Source organism: Gekko japonicus, unplaced genomic scaffold (genome assembly GCF_001447785.1).
Source record: "Gekko japonicus isolate JY-2015 unplaced genomic scaffold, Gekko_japonicus_V1.1 scaffold1246, whole genome shotgun sequence".
NCBI lineage: Eukaryota > Metazoa > Chordata > Lepidosauria > Squamata > Gekkonidae > Gekko > Gekko japonicus.
Window position 1 is genome coordinate 1 of NW_015163126.1, and position 7122 is coordinate 7122.

The 7122-nt window shown below is 48.7% G+C and overlaps 1 pseudogene; it reads left to right on the plus strand.

Annotated features, from left to right (window-relative positions):
- Positions 1-4745: 4745 nt before the first annotated feature.
- The window catches only part of LOC107106726, a 34218-nt pseudogene continuing 31841 nt past the window's right edge, over positions 4746-7122 (plus strand).

Consider the following 7122-nt stretch of genomic DNA (forward strand, 5'->3'; position numbering starts at 1 on the left):
TAAGATAGGCTTTCCCGCACGCAGCAGACAATGAGAAGCACCATTATTAGTTATGAGCATTTTGAAAGAATCGCTTCGCTAATTTACAGAGGTGCCACATGAGGATGTTCAGTTTCAGACAGAGGAAACTAAAGCCAAGAAGTCGTAATTTCTTCAAGACCAACTGTGCATTTGCAATAGGGAGCAACAGTTGACATAAGTTTTATGTTGGATTGTTTCTATGCTACTGCCCCTTTGATAGGGTTGCCAACTTTGGGTTGTGAAATTCCTGGAGATCTGGGGGCGGAGCCTGGAGAGGGCGGGGTTTGGGAAGGGGAGGGACCTCGACCAGGTACAGTGCCATGACGTCCACCCTCCAAGGCAGCCTTTTTCTTCAGGGAAACTGATCTCTGCCGTCTGGAGATCAGCCGTGATTCTGGGGGACCTCCAGCTCCCACCTGGAGGTTGGCAACCTTATTTTAAGCAAGTGACCTTCTGGGAAAGGAGATGGCAGTTAACAGAGCTCAGTACTAAAGTGATTTTAGTTCTGACAGTGTGATAGTGCATTGTGTCCTTAAATAATAGAAGTCAATGTTTACTACACGTCTTGCCTTTCCCCCAATAGGAGTCTTACACATTCATGGCTTGGCAAAGTTTTGAAAGGAATTTTCTGATAGTGCAATTCTATGCAGAGGTCTTTGGAGCACTGCTGAGTTAGTGTGAGCTAGCTCACAGTTTTGTATCCTCCGGCTCACACATTTTTGTCTTAGCTCAGAAAGGAGGGCTCCAGAGCAGAATCATTGATGCAGTAGCCCAATCGCTCTCTCACAATTTTAATGCCAGTAGCTCGCAAAGTAGAATTTCTGCTCACAAGACTCCACAGTTTAGAGGGAGCATTGATATGGAGTATTCTGGTATAAGCCCATCGATTCCAATGAGGTCAGACCAGCATAACTCTACACAGGATTGCATTGTAAATTTCCTATACCACACGGACCCAAAGAGACGTTCTGAATGTGGTTGTCCGTGCCAGATCAAGTTCCTTGTCTAATGTACTAGAATCCAGACACCTAGTTCAGCAGTGTGTTGAAAGAGGTTTGGAGTAAATTGAAGAGATTTCTTTTAGGCACACAAGAAAGGTGAGAGTGATCTTGAAAAATACACTGAGCCGGGGAGATCAGATGGATGAACTCTGAATACTTTAAATACATTATGATGATGATGATGATGGTGTCAGTTTGGTGTGGTGGTTAGGAGTCCGGACTCTAAGCTGGGAGAACCAGGTTTGATTCCCCACTCCTCCTTATGCAGCTGCTGGTGCGACCTTGGGTCAGTCACAAGTTCTCTCAGAGCTGTTCTCTCACAAGAAGTCCTCAGAGGACTCAGCCCCACCTGTCTGTTGTGGGGAGGGGAAGGGAAAGGAGCTTGTAAGCCGCTCTGAGACTCCTTCAGGTACTGAAGGGTGGGGTATAAATCCAATCTATCGTCACCATCATCCCGCCCTTCCCCCAATTGGGGCTCAAGGTGGTTAACTGCAAGTCATAAGTACATTCTCTTACATACTGTTGGGTATTCCATGTTTTACTCTAGGGGAGGAGACAGGGAGTCCAGGCTTGATGGCAAACCATTGCTATCCTCAACTGTAGGCCCGGTGGAACACCTCTGTCTTTCAGGCCCTGTGGACCTGCATTAGGTACCACAGGGCCTGGATGTCATGAGGCAGAGAGTTCCACCAGGCCGGCGCCAGCCAGGTATCCTTCGGCCCAGGAATCATGAGGCAGTTCTTATAAGAAGAAGAAGAAGAAGAAGAAGAAGAAGAAGAAGAAGAAGAAGAAGAAGAAGAAGAAGAAGAAGAAGAAGAAGAAGAAGAAGAAGAAGAAGAAGAAGAGCGTGCAATCCTGTTTTACCATTTGTTTGGGTTTAATTCCCCGGGGAGAACACAGTGAAGGAAATAAATATGTCAGAACTGGAGACTGATGGGCAGAAGTATTCTTAATTGTGGAATGCTGAGAGTCATGAATTGAGACCCTGCCATAACGCTCCATCCATCTCCTCTCAAGCATGAAGGTGACCAATCACCCTACTACAAAGAAGAAGATGCTGTAAGTTGTTGTTATATGTGTGTGTGTGTGTGTAATTTATAAATAAAATATAGGTTTAATGGTGATTGTACTGATGCACCCATGATGCTGAAAACAGATACATTTTATAGGAAATTATTCAATGCAGGGAAACAGAAAAATGGGACGAAAATAAGCTATGATTCTCATAATGGAGTGTTAAAATGGAATTTATACATTGAAACTACTGGAATGAAAAATTCAAAATTATCTCTACAATTTTTCCCCTGAAAAAAGAAAATGCTGTTTGTAAAGCAGGCCGGAACGTCCAATGTTTATATAGCACTTTCAAAGCAGTCCGTTTGAAAGCCTCCATTTAACCAAGCGGAAGTAATTTACCTGTTCACTTTGTAAGCTGAAACCATGAAAGGAAGCAGAGGAAGCAACAGCAGAGTCCACAGTCTTGGCACCTGCTGCCTCCTCCCCCTGCCTTTTGAAGGCAACCCTCACTCAGCAAACACAAAATATGTTTACTGTGGAAACTTTGCACTTGGGACCTTCTGCATGCCAAGCAGAGGCTCTTCCACTGAGTCACTGTTTTGTTGTGGCTATTATTATTGTTATTATCTAAATATTTATTTGTTTAAAACATCCATGTGGCACCTTTCCTACGAATTTAGGGTCCCCGAGGCAATGAGCAATCAAAAACAGTAAAGGCCGCTTTAAAAGCACAACACACACACACAACAATTACAAACAGCCATTAAGCCATGCACATAAAAGTGCTGGATCCTGGACCATTTAGGACCATTCCTTATTAGGACCATGCCCTATTTGGGCAAACTGATTGAGAGGGCGGTGGCGTTACAGCTGCAGAGCTTTCTGGATGACGCTTCCATCCTAGATCCTTGCCAGTCCGGTTTTCGCCCGGGACATGGGACGGAGACAGTGCTGGTGGCCCTTACTGACAACCTCTGAAGGCACCTGGATTGAGGCAGCGTGGTGGCACTGTTGTTGTTAGATCTGTCGGCCGCGTTTGACACGGTCAACCACCAGTTGCTGACCCACCGCCTCCCCGACGCGGGGATTAAGGGGCTGGCCCTCCAATGGCTTGCCTCTTTCCTCCAAGGCTGGGGACAAAGGGTGGCAGTTGGGGAACAGCAGTCCCGGAGACACCCTCTTGAGTGTGGGGTGCCTCAAGGGGCGGTGCTGTCCCCGATGTTATTTAACATTTATATGTGCCCCCTTGCCCAGATTGCCCGGAGGTTTGGGCTTGGGTGTCATCAATATGCAGATGACACCCAGCTCTATCTGATGTTGGGCGGCCAGTCGGACTCCAGTCCAGAAGATCTCTACTGGGCGTGGCAAGCCGTGACTGGTTGGCTCAGGCTGAGCCGGCTGAAACTGAACCCGGCGAAGACGGAGGTCCTGGGCCTGAGTCGGGTTGGTTCGGGGTTGGGGCTCCCTCTCCCGACCTTCGATGGGGCCCCTCTGGTGCCAGCGTCGGAGGTTAGGAGTTTGGGAGTGCTCCTGGACTCCTCTTTAATGATGGAGGCCCAGGTGGCAGCCACTGCCAAGTCGGCCTTTTACTATCTTCGGCTGGCTCGGCAGTTGGTCCCCTTCCTTGACCACGATGACCTGGCCACAGTGATCCATGTGACGGTCACCTCGAGGCTAGACTACTGTAATGCTCGCTACATGGGGCTGCCTTTGTCGCAAATTCAGAAGCTGCAGCTAGTGCAGAATGCCGCGGCCAGGCTCCTGATGGGTCTCACTAGGCGGGACCATATCAGGTCTGTCCTGAAAGCACTGCACTGGCTGCCAATAGCGTACTGGGTTCGCTTCAAGGTGCTGATTCTTACCTTTAAAGCCCTATATGGCCAGGATCCAGCATACCGGAGGGATTGCCTTTCCCCATATGTCCCCCCAAGAGCACTACGGTCTGGGACTCAACATTGACTGGTAACCCCAGGTCCCAAAGATATTAAATTTGCTGTTGCCAGGGTGTTTTCAGTGGCGGCTCCTACCTGGTGGAATGAGCTCCTGGAGGAGATCTGGGCCCTGCGGGCCCTGGCGCAGTTCCACAGGGCCTGCAAGACGGAGCTCTTCCGCCAGGCTTTTGAGTAGGAGCTGCCACCATCACTATACCATCACCGTATCACCACCACTAAATGGAGTGGGTGTCGTCGGGGAATGAGACGGCCCTGGGAGGAAGGACGGACTGCTGTATCACTTGGAGGCAATTGTGTTGCTTTGGGACCACTTATTATGTGTGACCCCATCAGTTATTTGTGACATCTAGAGCACTTGTATTTTTACATGATTGATTGTTTTATTGTTGTTTTGTCCTGCTTTTATCTGTTTAGCTTGGCATGTGTGCCTCATTTGTTAACTGCCCTGAGCTCATTGGGGAGGGCGGGGTATACATTTAATAATAAATAAATAAAATTCCAAAAGCTCCAGACAAGCACTTTGAACTGGGCTCAGAAGCATAGCAGCAAGTGACAAAACAGGTATAAAATTAGTGTAGTGTAAACGTTCCACATCTTTATCCCCCATTACAATTTCTGTACACTCTTCAAGGGCAGCCCCATGGAGAGCCTGGTGCAGTAGTCAAGTGTGAATGTAAATTGGGCATAATAATCAGTATGCACAACCTGATGTCTTTTTGGTATCTAACTATGTGATCCTTTTCTTCCCCAACAGCTGAGAGTCTTCAAGTTGGCAAAGTCCTGGCCAACCTTAAACACTCTTATAAAAATAATTTTAAACTCAGTGGGTGCTCTGGGCAACCTCACCCTCGTTCTGGCCATTATCGTCTTCATTTTTGCGGTTGTCGGAATGCAGCTATTCGGGGTCCGCTACAAACAGAAGTATAGCAACATAACCAACGATTATGATAAACCACGATGGCACATGATGGATTTCTTTCATTCCTTCCTCGTTATCTTCCGAATTTTATGTGGAGAATGGATTGAAACAATGTGGGACTGCATGACAGTCGCTTACCGACCGCTGTGCCTGCTCGTCTTCTTGTTGGTCATGGTGATTGGAAATTTAGTGGTGAGTTTTCGGATACTCTCTGTGTGTGTACTTATTTATTCGTTTAGATTTGTACCCCGCCGTCCCCGCCATAGCAGGCTCACCTGTATGATTGCTCTCTTGAGGGCAGGGAGCCGTTCCTGTGGGCAGCAGAGGAGAGAACTCGCAATTAATGAGTTGAAATTAAGGGCAGGAAGGTACTAGCTGGATCTTAGGATAAACTTTTTGACAGTAAGAGTTGTGCAACAGTGGAAGCAGAGCTGTTTTCTCAAGACCAGTTCTCTCTCTCTCTCTCTCTCTCTCTCTCTCTCTCTCTCTCTCTCTATCTCTCTCTCTCTCGCTTCATCAGGGGTCTGGAGACTGAGCCCTACAAGGAAAGGCTGAGGGCCCTGGGAATGTTTAGCTTGGAGAAGAGGAGATTGAGGGGGGACATGACTGCTCTCTTTAAATATTTGGAAGGCTGTCATTTGGAGGAGGGCAAGGAGCTGTTCCAGTTGGCAGCAGGGGATAGGACCCGAAGCAACGGGTTGAAATTACACACAGAAAGGTATTGGCTGGATATTAGGAAACACTTTTTCACGGTCAGAGTGGTTCAGAGGTGGAATCAGCTGCCTAGGGAGGTGGTGAGCTCCCCTTCACTTGCAGCTTTCAAGAAGAGGCTGGACGAATATTTGTCAGATATGCTTTAGGCTGGTCCTGCAGTGGGCAGGGGGTTGGACTAGATGGTCCGTAGGGCCCCTCCCAACTCTATGATTCTATAAGCAGTGGCTGGACAAACCCTTGTCAGGGATGCTCTCGGCTGATCCTGCATTGAGCCGGGGGTTGGACAAGATGGCCTGTCTGGCCCCTTCCAACTCTGTGATTCCAGGAGTCTATAATTTATGGAAGCCCAGACATAAAGATGGAGCAGTTACTGGCTCCCCTTCCATACCTGTCAGTGTCCCTTACAGGTCCTTCCTGTTTCTGTTTCTTCCTTGCACTGCGCCTCATGGATGTGTACCACTGGGAGAGATTCTGTTAAACATTCTGTCGCTTCCAGGTTCTCAATTTATTCATCGCCCTGCTGCTCAACTCCTTCAGCGCGGACAACCTCCAAGTCCCAGAAGATGACAAAGAGATGAACAACCTCCAGATTGCCTTCGCTAGGATCCACAAAGGCCTCCACGTCGCGAAGCGCGCCCTGCTGGCTTTCTGCTTCAAAGTGCTCAGGTACCCGCGGAAAGGGTCGCAGAAGAAGATGAAATGCGATCCGGAGAGAAACGGCGTGGAGCTCAGGAAAGACGGCAAAGTCGTCAATGAGGTTAACGGGACTAGAGGGCACGAGAAGAGCGGACAGAGGTGCTCGGCTGACGTCCTCGAAGATTTCATCGCCAATCCCAGGATGTTTGTCTGTGTTCCTATTGCTGAGGCCGAGTCCGATAGTGAGGATTCCGAAGGCGCTGGGGAGAAGCCGGGGACCGTGGTGGAGATAGACTATAATAAGCAGGTAAGAGACCCACTCGACCCCTGGGTGCCTGCCAACACCCTTCTTGGTGGCCGCCAAGTGTTTTTAGAAAGTAGGTGGGGGGGCAAGTGGGGCTCTTGACCATCTGGGCTTCTGATGGGCCACTGAGGAGCTGATTGGCTATGCAAATTGAAATAAGAAGAAAGAAGAGATTGGATTTATACCCCGCCCTACAGTACCCAGAGGAGTCTCAGAGTGGCTTACAAACTCCTTTCCCTTCCCCTCCCCACAACAGACACCCTGGGAGGTAGGTGGGGCGCAGAGAGCTCTTTCGAGGACTGCCCTTGAGAGAACAGCTCTGAGAGGACTTGTGACTGACCCAAGGTCACAACAGCTGCTGCATGTGGAGGAGTGGGGAATCGAACCCGGTTATCCCAGAATCCACACTCCTAGCCACTACACCAAGCTGGATAGGATAAAACAGAAGAAGAAGAAGAAGAAGAAGAAGAAGAAGAAGAGATTGGATTTATACTGTGCCCTTCACTCAGAGTCTCAGAGCGGCTTACAAACTCCTTTCCCTTCCCCTCCCCACAACAG